This window comes from Rhinolophus hipposideros, assembly GCF_964194185.1.
Source record: "Rhinolophus hipposideros genome assembly, chromosome: 7".
Lineage (NCBI taxonomy): Eukaryota > Metazoa > Chordata > Mammalia > Chiroptera > Rhinolophidae > Rhinolophus > Rhinolophus hipposideros.
In genome coordinates, this window is record NC_138053.1 from 62,486,676 (window position 1) to 62,504,961 (window position 18,286).

Genomic DNA, 18,286 nt, shown 5'->3' on the forward strand with positions numbered 1-18,286 from the left:
AAATTGCAAACAGGATTTTTTTCTCATTCATTTTTCTGGAATTTCATTGTTAGTATGTAGGGATGCAGTGGATTTTTGTACATTGATTTTGTATCCTGCAACTTGACTATATTTGTTTATTGTTTCTAATAGTTTTTGTTTGTTTGGTGAGGTCTTTAGAGCTTTCTGTATAAAAAACCATGTCATCTGCAAAAAGTGACAATTTGACTTCTTCATTCTCAACTTGGATGCCTTTTATTTTTTCCTCTTGCCTGATTGCTCTGGCTAGAAATTCCAAAACTATGTTGAATAACAGTGGTGAGAGGGGGCATTTCTGTCTTGTTCCTGATTGTAGTGGAAAAACTTTCACCATTAAGTGTGGTATTAACTGAGGGTTTGTCATATGTGGCCTTTATTAAGTTGAGATACTTTTCTCCTATGCCCATTTTATTAAGTGTTTTAATCATAAATTGGTGTATCTTATCAAATGCTTTTTCTGCATCTATTGGTAGGATCATATAATTTTTATCCTTTATATTGTTTATGTGGTGTATCACATTGGCAATCTGCTTATGTTGAATCATCCTTGCGCCCCTCGAATGAACCCCACTTGGTCATGATGTATAGTAATCTTTTTAATGTATTGTTGTATTTGATTTGCTAGAATTTTGTTTAGGATTTTTGCATCTGTATTCATCAGATATTGGTCGTAGTTTTCTTGTGTTATACTTACCAGGTTTAGATATCAGAGTAATATTGGCCTCATAAAATGAAGTAGGAAGAATTGTTTCTTCTTTAGTTTTTTGGAAGAGTTTGAGGAGGACAGGTTGAAGCCATCTGGTCCTGAACTTTTGCCTTGGGGAGGTTTTGCATGATTGTTTCAATTTCTTTATGTTGATCAGCCTATGTAGATTTTCCAGTTCTTCATGATTTAGTCCAGGAAAGTTACATATTTCTTTCTAAGAACTTGTCCATTTCTTCTAGGTTGTTGAATTTGGTGGAATATTGTCTTTCGTAATATACTTAATGATCCTTTGTATTTCTGTGTTATCCATCATAACTTCTCTTCTTTCATTTCTGATTTTGTTTATTTGTGTCTTTTCTCTTTTCATCTTAGTGAGTTTAGCCAGGGGTTTGTCGTTTTTATTAATCTTTTCAAAGAACCAGCCCTTGGTTGCATTGATTTTTATATTGTCTTTGTATTCTCTATTTCATATAATTCTTCTGCTGACTTTGGGTTTTAATTGTTCTTCTTTTTCTACTTCCTTAAGATGTAATGTAAGGTATTTGGGATTTTTCTTGTTTCTTGAGAATGATATAAACTTCGCTTTTATTATTACTTTTGCAGCATCCAAAAAGTTTTGATACTTGTAGGTCATATTGTCATTCTCATTTGTTTCTATGTATCTTTTGAGCTCTCCTTTTATTTCTTTTTGGATCCAGTTGTTCTTTAGTAGTTGAGTAGTTTAGTAGTTTAGTAGATCCTGTTTAATTTCCACTCATTTGTGGTTTTTTCCACTTTCTTTTTGCAGTGGTGTCCAATTTCAAAGCACTGTGGTCAGAGAATATGCCTGGTATTATTTCAGTCTTATTTGTGGAGGCTAGTTTTGTGTTCTTACCCATGGTCTATCCTTGTGAATGTTTCATGTGCATTAGAAAAGAATGTATATTTTGGTGTTCTGTAAATGTCGATTATGTCCATTTAGTGTAATGTGTCATTTAAGGCTGATATTTCCTTGTTGATATTCTGTTTGGGTGATCTATCCATAGTTGTTAATGGTGTATTTAGGTCCCCTACTATAATTGTGTTTTTGCTAGTTTTTCCCTTTAGTTTTGTTAGTAGTTGCTTTATTTATTTTGGCTGTCTCTGATGGGAGCATATACCTTGATAAGTGTTATGTCTTCTTGATGTATTGACCCCTTTGTCATTATGAAATGTCCATCTTTTTTTCTTGCTACCTTTTTAATCCTGAAGTCTATTTTGTCAGATATAGGTATGGCTGCATCCACTTTTCTCTACATGCCATTTGCTTGGAGTATTTTTTTCTACCCAATCATGTTGAGTCTGTATTTGTTCCTGCAGGTGAGAAGTGTCTCTTGAAGGCAGCATCAGGTTGACTTTTGTTTATTGATCCAGTCTGCTACTCTGTGCCTGTTTATTGGTGAGTTCAATCCATTTACATTTAGGGTGATCATTGATATATGAGGATTTTTTTAATAGCCACTTTATCTTTTGTTTTCTGCTAGCTTGTTGTCTCCATTTTGTCTTTGCTCTTGTGTTTCTGTCTATTATTTTAGTTTGGTGATATTTGATGATTTTTTCCCATCTGTTTCCTCTTTTTTATGTTATATGTCTCAGTTCTGGACTTTTTTTTTGCATGGTTACCATTAAGTTTATGTAAAAGAAAATTTCATACATACAGTAGTCCTTTTTCTTCTCCATGCATCTTATCTCCATTCACTTTTGCAAATTCAGACCTTAGGTCCTCCACTTTTATGTTTTTGTTGTCATAAATTATCCCTCTTTGTATTGTGAGTTCATTTCCGAGTTGCAGTAGCAATTGTTTTCTTTTCTTTTTCATCTTTATGTTTTGACGTCCTTTAACTTTTATGTTATATTTAAGTATATAGTGCCCTATTCTGAATAGGGTTTGCAACTTCCTGCTTCTGTCTAGCTGTTAGTCATCTTACAGTCTGCATCCTTTTGTCTTTTTGTTTCAGGTAGAATAACCCCTTTCAGTATTTCCTGTAATGCAGCCCTAATGGTGGAAAATTCCCTCAGCTTCTGTATGTCTGGAAAGGTCTTTATTACTCCTTCATATATAAAGGATAACTTTGCTGGATATATTATTCTTGACTGGTAAATTTCTCTCTTTAAATAGTTTGAATATTTTATTCCACTCCCTCCTAGCTTGTAGAGTTTCTGCTGAAAAATCTGATGATATTTTTATGGGCTCCTTTATAGGTTACCATCTTCTATTCCCTGGCTGCATTGAGAATTCCTTCTTTGTCATTAATTTTGGACAGTTTCTGTATAATGTACCTTGTAGAAGGCCTTTTTGGATTGAGATAATTAGGTATTCTGTTTGTTTCTTGGTTTCGAGGATCCAGTTCTTTCCATAGGTTTAGGAAGGTCTCACTTACTGTTTGCATAGGTTCTCTGTTCCCATCTTGTTCTCTTCTCTTGCTGGTATCCCCGTTATTCTAATATTTTTCTTTCTGATGGGGTCAGATAGTTCTTGTAGAGTTCTTTCATTTCTTTTAACTTTCAAGTCTCTTTCTCCTTCCATCTGCATTATTTCCAGATTTCTGTGTTTGAGGTCACTGATGCTTTCCTCCATCTGGTCAGCTTTATTACCTAAGCTGGCTATTTCATTCTTCATTTCTTTTATTGAGTTCTTAATCTCCAGAAATTCTATTTGGTTCTTCTTTAAAATTTCAGTCTTTTTGGTAAAGTATTCATTTTGTTCTTTGGTTTTGTTTTTGAGTTTATTAAACTGCCTATCTTGAGTTTTCTTGAATCTTGTTGAGGTTTTTCAGAACTGCAATCTTGAATTCCCTGTCATTTAAGTCATATATTTCCATGTCTTTATGTTTATTTTCTGGAAATTTTTCCTTTTCTTTCTGAGCTACCTTGTTACCTTGGTTGTTCATGGTATTTTATGAATTATTTTTCTGCCTAGGCATTTATGGGAGTGAACACTGCTGGAAGTTGATAAGAAGAGATGTTTCTTTTGTTTCCCAGTAGGTGGCACTGGAGCATTTTATTTTCTCTTGCATTGCTCTGTCTGGCTTCTTGGATCTCTGCTGGGCATAGGAGATGACTTGTATTCCCTGGGGAGTTGGGCGTCACCTTTGTGACCAGCTCACCTGGGTACCAGGGCACAACTCCTGGGAGAGAATGTGGTGGGCGATGGGGTTCTGAGCCTCTGAAATCCCAGTGCTGTGCTGCCTGAGTTGTCCCATGTACCCCTGCTGGGATCAGCTGCAGAGGATGGGGGCAGAATGGGCCTGGAGTGGTCTCTGGTGTGTTTGTAGCTTTGTTCTCCTCCCAGTAATGGTAAGTGCCAGACCTAAGCTGCCTCAACTTTGTGTCTCCACCCTTGTCACTGGATTAGCTGCAGTGTACATCTGCCACTCAGAAACTGTCTATTCATTTCTCAGGGCTATAGATACTCTGTTACTCTGCTCTGTAACAGGACACTCACATCTGCAGTTTCTTCTGGGGTCCTTGGCTAGCTCTAGGAGGGAACAAGGAGGTGCTAGGCTCTGTGGCTTTGTTTTCTGCTTGACAATGGTGACTACTAGAATACAGCTGCCACACTTCTGTATTCGGTCTCTGCCCTGATCATAAGATTCAGCCATATTATATGTTGATCCCTCAGGCAGTAATGCTCTGGTCCTCAGAGAGTACACCTGAAGCCTAAATCATCCTCTCTCCCAGGATCCTCAGTGAGCTCCAGGCTGCGTTTGGGGCATCCATCTCTGCTTGTCTCACTTCCCTCCTTCCCTGTTTGCCCCAATTCAGCCATCTTCAGATGTTTCGATGCATGATCTCTCAGATGTGTTTGTCTGTTAAACAGGAAATCCTTTGTTGAATTATAGCTGTTTAACTTGTTGTAAATTAAAAGGGTAGAGTTCACGGGAACCCCTCATGTTGCCGTGCTTCTGACATCACTCACTGTTATTTTTGAACTATGAACTATGAAGGCAGGCATTTTTAAGTTCTCATTGCTCTATGGCTAAGCTTTTTCTTATTAAGGGGGAAATAACTGAACATCAGCAAGCCAGTCTGCTAATTTGTTTTTTAAAAAGTACTTGTGAAAAAGTCACCTTTTACCCCAATTTCACATTTAATTTAAGTTCATCTCTACCTATAAGACACTTAATCAATATTCTGAGATTGTTTAGGAGGCTTCTTATTTTTCTCAGCTGTAAACTCAATTGCCTTTCAAATGATTTTATAGCTGACAGTAAATGGTCCATGAAGTATATGAATAAAAATGAGGGCAAACATTTCATGCTTAAATAACTATAATGGTAGTCAGTGTAATGGACCGGAGTTTCAAAAACAACTGGTGACGAATCACTTAGTGGCCGCATGATATTTTGCTATGGTTTCTACAAAGATATCATTTGCAGGTGTTCTGACACACATCTTACCCTAGCTGGTAATTTATGATGTTTTAATTTATGTAAACAAGTCTCTGTGTATCTTTGGAGTATGAAAGTCTGGAGATCAAATGGTATAACTATATAGCTTCTTCCAGGGTGTGTATAAATCTTCCCTGTCATTATGGAAACAGACTAATTTTACTACTTCTTAAATAGTTACTTAAGGCAGTTTTAAGAAGTATTGTGCTTTCTTCATTATTATGATTCATATTGATTGTAGCAGGCCGGAACTCATGGTGAAAGGAATGAGCAATTGTAGTATTAAATGGACATCCTGTTTACCTGAAGTTATCCTACCAAAATGTTTTCATTGACACTAGTTATTTCTTCAAAGCTCTATATTTTGTCAGACACACTGAAATCACTGTGTCCCTTTTACATGTGTTCTATGAGACATTTCAAATTCTTTTCAAATCTTGGAATCTGGAGATTGTATTTAAACAGTTTTATAAATATGCAAAGCCAGTCGTGGTCTGCTGGCTTTTATTTAAAAGTTCCATTTATTGGTCAAAGTATATACAAATAGATCTGAAAGGAACTCTCAAGATCATTTTAATTGCAATCCATCATTGGTGACATTGGGAAGTTGTGGGCACCACATAACTTTATGAACTTGTGTGGAAGTGAACTGGGGCCAGTTTTTACTTAGTAGCGTTACATTCACACAAGCTTTTCTTCAAGAGAAGCAGGGGGTAGGAGTCTTCCTCTGCTACTCCTTTGCTGCTTGCTTTTATGAAACTTAATTTTCTTATTTTTAAACTCCAGACAGAATTCATTGTTTCCTTCTCTGTAATTTTTGTGTATATCTGTGTATTTTGGTGAAGATAATTTTCTATTTGCAGAGGGGAACTTTAGGCAAGTTCTTTTTTACATTTTTATTTTAAATGTGTAGGCCTTTACAAAAAGTCACAAGCTAAGAAATCACAGCAGAATCCCTCTTATCCCATCTCCCTTTAATCAGCCAAGTGAGTTAACTGATGCCCTCTATTTCCTCCATAAACTCTGCACAGTAATGCATGTGACGTTCTAGAAGGCTGTTATTTGTGCACCTGTGTACTTTGGGTAACCCTTGTGGTGGTGTACATTTATCAGGAGTCCCAAATCTGTTGGTGATAGTTCTATTTGTTGTTTTATTATATAATATATTTCATTAGTATATAAACTAATATAACATGCACAAGTAAAGAAAAATAGTTTATATGAAAACTAAAATAGAATGCTAGACAATTTGCTAAAGAAAAACTGTTGAATTAGATGTGGCTGGGCCAATCAAAAGATTAGGAAAAATGTGAATGACTAAGAATCATAGAATGATTCTTAACTCAGATGCTTCTCAAGTGTCTTTAATTGTTGTCACTTTAGTATAATGAAATAACTGGAAATCATAGATGATGCATAATGGATATGCTTTATATAAGTTGTAGAAATCTAACTAGCAGATTCGTACACAAGACAGAGGTCTTGGCCCTACATCAAAAGAGTCGCAAACTATGTGAATTTAAGTGTTTCTAAAAAGAAGGTTTAAAATATTATTTTGAAAGATTTTTGACTTTAATATATTTATTTGATAAACTGGCCAACTACCTGTTCTGAATATGTCAGATAAGAAGGCTTCTAGCAAGAGAATAAATTGTCACCAACTGCAAAAATGTCACCCCTTTACATGTGAAGAAGAAAGGTAAGTGAAGTGTTACAGATTCTCATGACTCAGGGTATCCTAATACCTTAACTGGTCTGGATCTGGCTTGTCTGGACCCAGTAGAAAACATTTCCATCAGTTCGTCTCTGCAAGTACAAGATCAGTTGCGTAGATGGGAAGGATGTCTTGTTGCCTTAGATTGTCCTGGAGAAATGCCACTAAGGCCTCATTTTTATGACACAGCCCATGTCGAAGTAAACCACCAGTCATTACAAACTTTCAGCTAAAAGCAAATCACACACTAATATCTCATAAAGCACATTTCTATCTTAATTCAAACTTTAATGTTACGGTTAAAGTCTACATGCATTAACTACTTTAGGGAGCAGTTTGGTGACTAAAGAAAGGGTCCCTAATAGTACCACTTTTTGGATATTCTCACCTGTAAGTAGCAGATTTTCTCAAAGGACCTCTTGCCTAGGTGATAACACTATTATCGAGTCACCATATAATAGCATAAATATAGGCAACCTTGTCTTTCATTATTATGTACTTTTATCATCAACTAATTTTTAATTTCCTTGAGATCAAACGATAGTCCTATTAATAGCTCCCTATACTACCTACCATAGCACTTGAACCAGAATAAGATGTAGAAATAATAATCAAGTTCCCAAACTGGAATATTTTTTACCTTTGTGTGACAATTACAACAGAAATTTGTCTCCTACCGTGTTTCCCTGAAAATAAGACTGGCTCTTATATTAAGATTTACTCCAAAAGACATATTAGGGCTCATGTTCAGGGGATGTCATCCTGAAAAATCATGCTAGGGCTTATTTTCTGGTTAGGTATTATTTTTGGGGAAACACGGTATGACAAATTTCTGTTTTACCATACTGATTTATTGGATCTTGTCTGATCTTCCATTCATTGTGCTAGCCATTATAGATGATACTGTGTATTTTAATGTTGAGATGTGACTGCATTGTATTCATTCAGCTGGTTACTTAGAATTGACTGACTGTGAGACAGACTATTTTATTTTCTGTGGTGAGCTTGACTCAGTCCTTGTGAAATTCATGCAGCCTTGGCCCGCTTTTTGCCTTTTCTGCAGTTGGTTGCTGCTGGACCTTCATTTGCCTCCCTCAAACATAACAACAGCCCAGAGGTGAATTATTCAGACAGCGTGGCCACCCTGGGAGACCTGGTACATTTTGCAGGCCCTGCTGTGATAGAAACCAATCAACCCATGTTTTATATCTTCTTTGCATATTGTAATTCCCATGCAGTAAAGTGTTAAGCTACATTAAGCCTCATAAAGAGAATTTTGAGTTCATGATGTGTAACTTCTCAGTAATGGTAATTAGGATAATCTGCTTTTTGAATTTGCTAACTGATACTTGAAAAAAACAAATGTTATCAGTTTTCTCATTTCTATTTAAAGGTTTAAGACTGAAGACTTTTTAGTAGAGCACTTAGTACCTCTCACAAAACTTTATAAGTGGCTTTGATTGTATGCAGAGTTATGTCAAATGATCAGGAGCAGACAGCTCACGAAACCAGGAACACAAACATAATTTATAATACAAGAAAAAAATATATAAATTGAATTTCAAAGTATGAGGACAAACTGAAGTTGAAATTGTTGCAGAGACAGATGTCTCCTATAGCAACCAAAATCTGTGGAAAATACCTGTAACTAAAATAAAAGATGGGGCGGACTCCTAATATAAGAGAGGAAGGTATTAGTAAATATCCGTCTGTGTAGATGTCAGTAAACCTATGGACACAGATGTAGATTAAATTAGAAAACATGGTAATATAGTGCATATTACTATAATTATACTAAAAAATGTCACTATTCCTTTTATTAATTGATAGAATAAGTAGGCAGAAAGTCAGTGAGGACTTAGAAAACTTAAAAAAGCACAATCAATTTTTTGTTTGTTTTCTTTTTGTTTTTTTTTTTTTTTAAATTTGTTGGGGGGTGACAATTGTTAGTGAAATTACATAGATTTTAGGTGTACAATTCTGTATTACATCATCTATACAGCCACAATCAATTAATTTGTCCTATTGACACTTTTGGAACACTCCACACCCAAACAGCAGAATATACATTCTTTTCAAATGTACATAGAACATTTACCAAGATAAATTATATTTTGGGCCGTAAAAATAAGTCTCAGTACATTTATATGTATTACAGACTATGTTCTCGACCTATACTGGAATTAAATGAAAAATCAGTAACAGATGTCTGGAAAGCCCCCAAATATCTGGACACTGAATAGCATACTTCTGACTAACCCATGTGTAAGTGGGTTGATCTGTGGCTCCCAAAATGAGCCCATGTCTTAAACCCTGGAAACTGTGAATGGGAACCTTATTTGGAAAAAGGATCTTTGCAGATGTAATTAAGTTAAGGATCTCAAAATGAGATAATCTTGGATTATCCAAGTGGGCTGTAAACCCAATTAAAGCTGTCCTTATAAAAGGAAGAAAAGGAGACTGCGTAGACCCAGAGAAGGCCATGTAAGGATAGAAGCAGAGATTGGAGTTATGTAGCCATATACCACGTGACACATGGAGCCATCAGAAGCAGGAAGAGGGGAGGAATGGATCTCCCTTAGAGCCTTCAGAGGAAGTGTGGCCCTGCCAGCACCCTAACTGTGGACTCCCTGTCTCCAGAACTGTGAGAAAATAATTTTTTGCTGTTTTAAGCCATCTAGTTTGTGGTACTTTGTTGAGGTAACCATAGGAAACAAATACACCATGGGTTAAATAAATGTAAAGGGAAAGTAGAAAATATTTTGAATGAAATGAAAGTGTACATACAACATGTCAAAAAATGCTGGATGCACACGGAACCATTATTAAGAAAACATTTATAGCACTAGATGCCTATCTTAGAAAAGAAGAAAGGTCTTAAATAAGTGACCCCAGCTTCTGCCTTAAGAAACTAGAGAAGAGCAAATGAAACCCAAAATAAACCGAAGAAAGGAACTAATAAAGATCAAAGCAGAAATCAATAGCCCAGAAAACAGACAAACAATGGGGAAATCAATGAAAACAAAATTTGGTTCTTTGAGAAGACTAATAGTATTGATAAACCTCTAGTCAGGATGGATCAGAAACAAAGAGAAGACACAAAATTACCATTATCAGGAATGAGGGTGATGTTATTACAGATTCAACAGTTATTAAAGGGAGAATAGGAAATAACAAAGGATACTGACGGAGCGGTTGTTTCTCAGCTGTCTTTCCTTGCCCCCAGCCTTTAGAGTTCTTGCTTTTCTCTCAGGAAAGGGCTGTGTGTCTCAGGGCCAGACCCACAGCCTCCCTCTGTGAATGAGTTTTATAGGATCTAATCCTCCTCACCAGCCACAGGCAGTGTTTAACATTTTTAGAAGTTAGGCTGCTTTCTTGTCAATAGTAGATTTGCTCTTCTTCCCCTTAAACTGGGGATGAAAGCAGCCTTGGGTCTTGTCTTTGCTGGGAAGAATTGCTTCTTTTCTGGAATTCAGTGCATTTAACTTTCTTTCTAGCCTCAGTTCTCTTGGGATTAAAATTAACAAACAAGTAAACGTAGTTTCGGAACTAATTTGGCTTGTTCTTGTAAACCTAGGACGGATGGACTGCCATAACAAAATATCAGACTGTGTGGCTTAAACAACAAAAATTCTAGAGGCTATAAATTCAAGATCAAGGTGTTGGCAGGTTTGGTTTCTTCTGAAGCTTCTCGCCTTGGTGTGCAGATGGTCACCTTCTCATTGTGTCCTCACACCGTTGTCACTCTGTCTCTCTGTCCTAACCTTGTCTTCTTATTAGGACACTAGTCACATTAGATTAGGGCCTATGTTAAGTATGTTAAAACAACCCTGTTTTTAACCTAATTAGCTCTCTAAAGGCCCTACCACCTAACACTCACATTCTAAGGCACTGGAGATTAGGGAGGGCTTGGACATATTAATTTTGGAAGGACATAATTCGGAATTCAGCTCCTTACATCCTACTTGGTCTGGCCCTCTGTTTTTTTGACATCATAGCCTACTACTCTAGCCTCTTAATCTAGCCAGCCATGCTAGCCCCACTGCTTATCTTGGAACATGTCAGGCATGTTCCCATTCAAGGGCGTTTTTACTGGCTGTCAGTCTGCTTGGGGTAGTTTTCCCTTCAAGATAACCACTTGGCTCATTCTTCCATCTCCTTCAACACTTTGCACAAATGTTACCCTCTCTTTGAGGCCTACCCTAATCCTCTTATTTAAAAGTGCAATCCCAATCTCGCTGCAGTATTTATTCTTCATAGTATAGTTAACCCTTGCACAAGCCAGATTTGGACTGCGTGGGTCCACTTACATGTGAATTTTTTTCAATAAATACTGTAAATACATTTTCTTTTCCTTATGATTTTCTTAACATTTTTTTCTCTAGCTTACTTTATTGTAAGAATATGGTACATACGCATATAACATACAAACTATGTATTACTCAGTTGCTTATGTTATTGGTAGGGCTTCCAGTCAACAGCGGACTTAGTAGTTCAGTTTTGGGGAGTTAAAAAGTATATGTGGACTTTCTCCTTTTAACATACAATTTAGTTATTTATTAAGTGTATTATCTTCCTGTATTGATATCACTAGCGTATGAGCTCTACAAGGGTGTGGATTTTTATTTGTTTTATTTATTGATGTCATACTATCCCAGCTGGCACATATTGGATATTCTTTAATAATTCAGTAATGAATGAATCAAAAGGGTACATTTTTGGTGATGATTGGCTCCATGTGGTTTCTAAACTAGAGTTTCTAATTATTTCTATGAGATGCTACTTTAAAGAAAAAGAATGGTTCCACTGCCACTGGAGCTTTGGAAGCTCTATATTAGACTAAATTAAACAAGTTACCATAGGACATCCAACCTGTAATATGTTAATGGAGATCTTCAATCTTCATTAGTGAGGCTGAGAGAAAATAGAGCAAACGGTGTTTTTCACCATGCAATCCTTTTTTTTCCTGACTCGTCTTGGGTGACTAGTTATTAAGACTAATGTTTCTTAAGACTTATTTTGGGGAATATATACATTTGTTTATGTCTCTCCCTCTCCCATTCTTATAAGAGATTCATTGCTATGTTACATGAATTTCAATCAATTTAGATTCTTCACTCCAAGAGTGATAATGACTTTGTTTCATATGTTGAAAAATATTGTTTGAAACAATGTTATTTCTATTATAATATATAACCTCTTTTTTCTTGTTTCTATTATTTTCCCCCCCTCTTTTGCTTATTTTTTCTGAGTTCTGTTTTAAAATTGAATGAGATCTAGTCTCCTTGACAATAAGTTCTGCTTTCACAGATTATTTTGTTTTGCTATTTGGAATAATTCCGGACAAAGTTTGTTCACATTCAGAGTTGGTATGTTTAGTGGTGACGGTGTGATGTTGATATGCACGTGTAGTGGGCGAAGGAAAGCCAGACCTCTGAGATGTGTACTCTTGAATCTGGATGAGCATAGAATGGAGACAAAAGGGAATGATATGCTGTGCAAGGAAAAGTAAAAGAAATGGCAAAGAGAGGAAGCATAAGTGCAGAAGTTATTGAAGAATATTTGGAAAGAAAAGGAAGAGCATAAAAAACCAGAAAAGTGGAAAAAAGCCTTTAAAGGGAAAAAAATAAAAAGAAGATGGATAGAAATAACACTTGTTGAATGCCAGTGATGTCTTAGACTTTGTGCTGTTTGAGTCCTTTAATGTATATACATCCTTCTTATAATCCTTTGAATTAGACGTTATCATCAGTAATTTCATATGCATAAACTATCCAGTTAAATAATTTATTGCTTCTCAAACTTTTCTGGTCTTATCACACACAGAAATCTCTCTCTCTCTCTCTCTCTCTCTCTCTCATATTTGAAAGGCATTTGAAATTAACCATGGGCTGCTAACTTAGGGTCTTTTGTGGCTCCGTGTCTCAACCATCTAATAAGAAGTTTGATAGGATCAACATCTCTGCTAACTATAGTCTATTCTCAGTCCAATTTGTTGTACACAATTGGGAAATGAGAACGTTAACATTTGAATTCAAGTTTTTTAGTGTTCATTTCCACCTTTTTCAATAGTCCTAAGACTATGAAGATGAATAATGCACTAGACAAAGAATTATAAGGGATCATAGGATTTAAATTTATTACGGAAAATGAAGGGGAAAACATTACTGAGTTTGGTTTTCAGGAATGAGTAGGAGTACACCAGGTAGGATAAAAAGGGAAGAGGAAGAAGGCATTTCAAGCAGTGGGAACCATGTGTGCAAAGGCATTGAGTTGGGGGAGATTTGGGGATGGAAGGGAAGTAGCAAACTACTTGATCTGGCTGCCACCCTGAGCCAGGTGAGGGGACAGAAGGGAGTAGAAGTTGAGGCTGAACAGACAGACTGGGTCAGGTGGGAGCAGGAAGGGGGAATAGTTAGTTGGTAGCTATACTACAGAAATGAGTGTGGCGACAGAGAGGAGAAACAAAGTCAAAGTATTTGGGGATAGAGAATCAGTAAATTTAGTGATGTTTTAGAAATGGTGAATAATAAACAATTGCGATTTCCATCTTGGTTTCCTTGGAGGGTAGTGGTTCATGAGGGAAATATTGAAATAAACAAATCTGGAAGAAAAGCAGCTTTTAACAGGAAGAACAAAAGTTTGATATTGGACTTACTTGATGATTTTGAGATACCTTGTAGTATGTTTGGGGGAAGATTAGTATCTAATAGGTAGTATCTGCCCCTGGAGCAGAGTGGAGTGAGTGGGGGTAGATTTATTCACCCCCCCCCCGCCCCCCGCTGTGTATCTCTTTTTCAACATTTCTTTCTAAACTACATTAACAATGCTGGCTATGAACTTAAACAGGTTAAAACTTTAACCTGAAATGGTTAAAAATCCTCATGACTGGCAGAGTGTGTTCCACATGTTAAGTTCAATAATTATGATCACAGTGTTGTCTTCAACATTGATTTCCAAGCCTTGGAAAATTGTGGCCTAAGAATTACACTGGATTATACTTTGTTCTCTGAAACCCATATTTTAGGTAATATACATATTTTTAGTTAGTAACAATTCATATTTATAGAGCCCTTAGTGTGAGTCAGGTACTGTAGTAATTTTATACATTTATCAACTCATTCAGGTCTCAAAACAATGCTGTCTATTGAGGAGGGGTAAAATAACTTTCTCAGGCCCATCATGAAACCTGTTTCCAGACATTGAGTGCTGAGGGTTCCGGCAGTCTCTGACATTTGGTCGTGTGAGCCTAAAGCCGTGAGGTATAGCTTTCCCTGCCTCAGATTATAGCTAGAATTTTGTTTTGCCCTTATTCCTGATTTGCTTCTTGAAAACATCTTATTGTATTTTAGCAATTGTTAGTGACTTGGTAATATTTTCAGATACTCTCTATTCCCCAAGGGATAACTTTTTCTCATATTTGTTAGCTTATTTATCATATTAAAGAATTGAGAATTCCTCTTCCAGGAAGATGGCATACAGGTGCTTTTCTTTTATTCCTCCTGTTAAGTACAACTGAAAATCTTGGAATACACACACACACACACACGCACACACACACACATGTACACACACATGCATACACACACTGAAAGATGAAGAGAAAAAGACATGCTGGTTAGGGATCTTGAGACTCAAAGAACATGGTGGTAAGTTCCCTGGGAACTTTCTTTTTGCCTTATGTATTTCAGACATAGAGCTGAAGAAGCTGGCAACCTAAAGATGCCAATTGGCACGCACAAAAAAAGTCCTCAGCAAAAACCTGCTCTCTCTAGCCAAAGGACCAGCAAAGGGGCAGTCTAGGGAGACAGAAAATGTTTAGATAATAACTATTCTACTAATAACTAGGCAAACAATGGACCCACCCCCACCCATGGCAACACTGGCCAAGTGGGAAGCTTAGATGTTCATCTCTGTTAAGCTGTAATGAGATACTCCTGCACCCCACTGGAATAATGTCAGAAAAGGCCAAGTAGAGGACCAGGACTTTTATCTCCACTTTGATCCATCCATCTTCCACAGTGTAGAGACTTCATGGGAAGCTTAAGCTTCTAAACCCACCTAGCAGTAGTAAGGTCCTCCTCCGTCTCCTCACTGGGCTGTCATCAGAGGAGATCTAAAGAACAGTCAGGACTTTGACCATGGCTCAGTAATAATAAGGCCGTGTGCACCACAATGGAGACCATGTTGGGAGCTGGAATTCCAGAACTCTCACCTCCACCCAATGGAAGTGAGGAGACTCCCCCTAGGTTGCTGACTGGGAAACCTGAACTTCTGCCTCCACATGGTAATCATGAGGTAGCACCAGGGTGGTATCAGAGAAATCTAGTTAAAATGAAAGATTTAAATAAGATACTGAGTCTCATAACATAATTTTAAAAATGTACAGATTTCAATAAAAAAATCACTTGTCATATCAAGAACCAGGAAGATCTCAAACTGAAAGTAAAAAGCAATTAATAGATACCAATACTGAGATGACAAAGACAAAATTACCTGACAAAGATTTTAAAATAGCCATGATTAAAATGTTTCAATGATCAATTGTGTATCCCCTTTGAAAAAAAGATGAAAAAAATTGGTAAAGAAATAGAAAATCTCATAACTGAAATAAAAATCTCCATTGATGTGCAGAATAGAGGAGAACAACAAAAATAAAATCAGTGAACTGGAAGTTAGAACAATAGAATTATCCAATCTGAATTCAGAGAGAAAATACACTAAAAATACTAATAAGAAAAAAAAAGTCTCAGGGACTTGTGTAATTATAACAAAAGATCTAACATTATCAGAGTCCAGAAAGAGGACAAAGAGGGAGAGGCTAAAAAGTACTTAAAGAAATAATGGTTCAAAACTTCCCAAATTTGGCAAAAGACATAAACCTACATATGTAAGAAGCTGAGTGATCCACAAACAGAGTAATCCCAAAGAAATCCATACCAAGACATTTCATAATTAAACTTCTGGAAATTAAAGACAAAAATGAAATCTTAAAAGCAGCCAGAGAAACTGACACCTTACTTATAAAGGAAAATTAATTTGAACGGCATCAGAATTCTCATAAGAAACCATGGAGGCTGTAATGAAATGACTCTCTTTTATTCATGTACTCTTGAAAAGAATTGTCAACTCAGAATCCTATACCCAGTGAAAATACCTTCTTCAGGAATAAAGAGGAAATCAAAGGGATAAAAACAAAGGGATTTGTCACCAGCAGACCTACCCAAAAAGAATAGCTAAAGGAAGTTCTCTAAACAGAAAGGAAATAATGGAACTTTGGATCATCAAGATGGAAAAAAGAACGTGGTAAAAAAAAAAAAAAATAGTAGGTTGGTGCAAAAGTAATTGCAGTTTAAAAGGTTAAAAATAATTGCAAAAGCCGCACACTAATATGTATAAATTCAATAAACTTTCCTTCTCCTCTTGAGTTTTCTAAATTATGTTTGATGGTTGATAAAATTTATAGCATTTTCTGTTGTGATTCTAAATGTATGTAGAGGAAATATTTAAGACAATTATAAATGCGGGAGGGTAAAGATGTTAAGGGAGGTAAGGTTTCTATAATTCACTTGAACTGGTAAAATGACACCACCCATAGACTGTGATAAGTTATTTATGAGCATATATATAATGTAATAACTAGAACAATCACTAAAATAGCTGTACAAAAAGATATACTGAAAAGCACTACAGATAAATCAAAATGGAGTTTTAAAATCTTCAAATAACTCACAGAAAGACAGGATAATGAAAACTAGAGGAATGAAAAACAATACAAACAGATAACAAAAAATAAAATGGCACAGATTGGCTTTGTGGAATAAAAAATATGACCCATCTATATGTTGTCTACAAGAAACTCACTTCAAATATAGTGATATAGGCAGGATTAATATCAAGGGATTATATATATATGTATCTATACATATATATACATGTATCATGTACACATTAATCAAAGAAAAGCAGAAGTGGTTATATTAATAACAGATGAAGTGGACTTTAGAGCAAAGAAAATTAGCAGAGACAAAGAGAAAGTAATTAAGAAATGGTAAAGGATCACTCCACCAAGAAGACACAGCATTCCTAAATGTGTATGAACCAAATGATAAAACTGAAAATATGGAAGCAAAAACTAATAGACATGTAGGAGAAATAGATATTTCACAATTAAATTTGAGGACTTCACTTCTCTCAATAGTAATTGCTAGAACAACTAGTTAGAAAATCATCAAGGATATAGAAAAATTCAACAACATGATCAGCCAATAGGATCTAATCAATGTTTAGAGAACATTCCACCCCAAAACAGCAAAATACATTTTTTTCAATTATCTACAGAACTTTTATAAATAAATAAAGACCATATCTTAAGATATACAGAAACTTCAACCAATATAAAAATAATTAAAATCATACAGATGTCGTTCTCCAATCACAATGGAATTAAACTGGAAATCAGTAACCATCAATAACTCTTGGAAACTAAACAACACACCTTTAAATAATCCATGGGTCAAAAAGATATCTCAGGGAAATATATAAATGTCAAACTGAATACAAGTAAAAAAGCAACATATAATTTGTGGGACACAGCTGAAGTTCTGAGAGGGAAATTTATAGGACCAGATGCATACATTACAAATGAGGAAACATCTCAAATAACTAATCTACACTCCCACCTCAAGAAACTAGGAAAAGAAGGTAAAAATAAACTTAGAGCAAGAGGAAATAAGGAAAGAATTGTTTTCACAGGACGATTAGAAATAATAATTCAGCATTGCTTCTGTTAAAAAATATAATAACAAAAACATATTGTGGCCTTCAAAATGCCAATACCCCATTAAATAAGACTCACAAGAAAATTAAGGTAATAAATTGAGTTGATGGTTATTGTGATGATTAATGATTACTTATGATGATTTTTTTTTCATCCATAACCAAACATATTTCTGGAAATGAGTCATTAAAGATGAAGCAGCATTTTCCTTTCTCCTTTGCTTAATCAAAATTCATCTTATGCTAAAGAACACTTTAGTCATGAGTTTAAGTTGCTTTTTAGAGGTTAGCTGTTTCTCATGTTCATTTCCTTATTTATATAACTAGGAGCAGAAAAATATCTTTACCAGTGTTTCTCAACATGGACTGTAAATTAGAATTATTTAGAGAGCTTTAAAATATACTGATGCCTGGGTCCCACCTAGGGAGATTCTGATTTAATTGGTCTATGGCCAAATTCTCAAAATATGGTCTCAGACCTTCAGTAGCATCAGCATCACCTGGGCACTTGTTAAAATTGCAGATTCACAAGCTCCACTCCTGACTTAACAGTTTACGTTTTAACAAGCCTTTCAAGTGATGCCGAGGCAGTGACATTATTATTTATAATGTGCATATAAATCTCCTGGAGAATCTTACAAAAACACAAACTTTGACTCA

At 35.8% G+C, this 18,286-nt stretch overlaps 1 protein-coding gene across 2 annotated transcripts in view; it reads left to right on the top strand.

Annotated features, from left to right (window-relative positions):
• PDE4D (phosphodiesterase 4D) overlaps positions 1-18,286 on the top strand; it is a 1,186,109-nt gene that overhangs the window by 66,902 nt on the left and 1,100,921 nt on the right. The window contains exon 2 of one of the 2 annotated variants that reach the window (XM_081054416.1): positions 2,063-2,141. The exons of the other annotated variant lie outside the window; for it this stretch is intronic. The gene's annotated coding sequence lies outside the window, so the exon portion shown is untranslated. The remainder of the gene's footprint in view (positions 1-2,062; positions 2,142-18,286) is intronic. 2 annotated transcript variants of the gene reach the window in all.